The sequence below is a fragment of the Octopus bimaculoides genome, chromosome 30, assembly GCF_001194135.2.
Source record: "Octopus bimaculoides isolate UCB-OBI-ISO-001 chromosome 30, ASM119413v2, whole genome shotgun sequence".
NCBI lineage: Eukaryota > Metazoa > Mollusca > Cephalopoda > Octopoda > Octopodidae > Octopus > Octopus bimaculoides.
Genome location: NC_069010.1, coordinates 2,772,319 through 2,773,538, shown reverse-complemented (window position 1 = coordinate 2,773,538; position 1,220 = coordinate 2,772,319). Strand labels below are relative to the sequence as shown.

At 41.8% G+C, this 1,220-nt stretch overlaps 1 protein-coding gene across 1 annotated transcript in view; it reads right to left on the bottom strand.

Annotated features, from left to right (window-relative positions):
• The window catches only part of LOC106878276 (ubiquitin-conjugating enzyme E2 T), a 16,076-nt gene that overhangs the window by 7,276 nt on the left and 7,580 nt on the right, over positions 1-1,220 (bottom strand). The window lies entirely within an intron of this gene.

Here is a 1,220-nt window from a genome sequence, read left to right as displayed (position 1 = left end):
AACGTGCAAGTGGCTGAGCACTCCACAGACACATGTACCCTTAACGTAGTTCTCGGGGATATTCAGCATGACAGAGTGTGACAAGGCTGACCCTTTGAATTACAGGCACAACAGAAACAGGGAGAAAGAGTGAGAGAAAGTTGTGGTGGAAGAGTACAACAGGGTTCGCCACCATCCCCTGCCAGAGCCTCGTGGAGCTTTAGGTGTTTTCACTCAATAAACACTCACAATGCCCGGTCTGCGAATCGAAACCGCGATCCTATGACCATGAGTCCGCTGCCCTAACCACTGGGCCATTACACCTCCACTGTCAGAAATATATACACAAGCATATTTATACATTATTTACACTGGGCGGATATGTGTCCTCATCTTGTTTGTTGTTACTACGACTTTTCATCTGATTTACTCTCCAGCCTTCATCAGGTGTCCTGGCGGAATATTGAACCCAACCCTGGGTTCTTCTATTTATAACCAAATAGTTACCCATTATTTACTCAGGTGTCAAAGACATAAGACACAACTGAATAAAAGAAACCAACAAGAGGGCCCACAAATACATGCACACACAACAAAGAAAGAACAATTAACAGGATTAAATTAAATTAGGTAATATTTATCCCCACTTACATGTGGACATTCTTATATAAAAAAAAACAATACTGCAGTTTTTACCATGAGAGAAACTCATATTGGCTTTTGGTGCAAAATGCTCTCTTGTTTATATCACTAGCAGGGAGATAAATCCCCACAGTCTCCAGTGCTGATGCTTAATTTCGACCTTCTTTGGTCTTGTCAATGATGGGCACTCAACCGCTAGAGATAGCAGTAACTCATCTCCCCATCAGTGATATATAGAACAGTGCCAGAACAGGAACTGGGGTGACAATTAGCCAGTGAGCTTGTTTAAAAATATATAGAGTGAGCCAGAATTCATGACTAACTTAGTTATATTTCTTAATATGCTTATTTTATTGTTATTCTATTACTCTTTACTCTTTTACTTGTTTCAGTCATTTGACTGTGGCCATGCTGGAGCACCACCTTTAGTCGAGAAAATCGACCCCAGGACTTATTCTTTGCAAGCCTAGTACTTATTCTATCGGTCTCTTTTTGCCGAACCGCTAGGTTACGGGGACGTAAACACACCACCATCGGTTGTCAAGCGACGTTGTGGGGGGACAAACACAGACACACAAACACACACACACACATATATA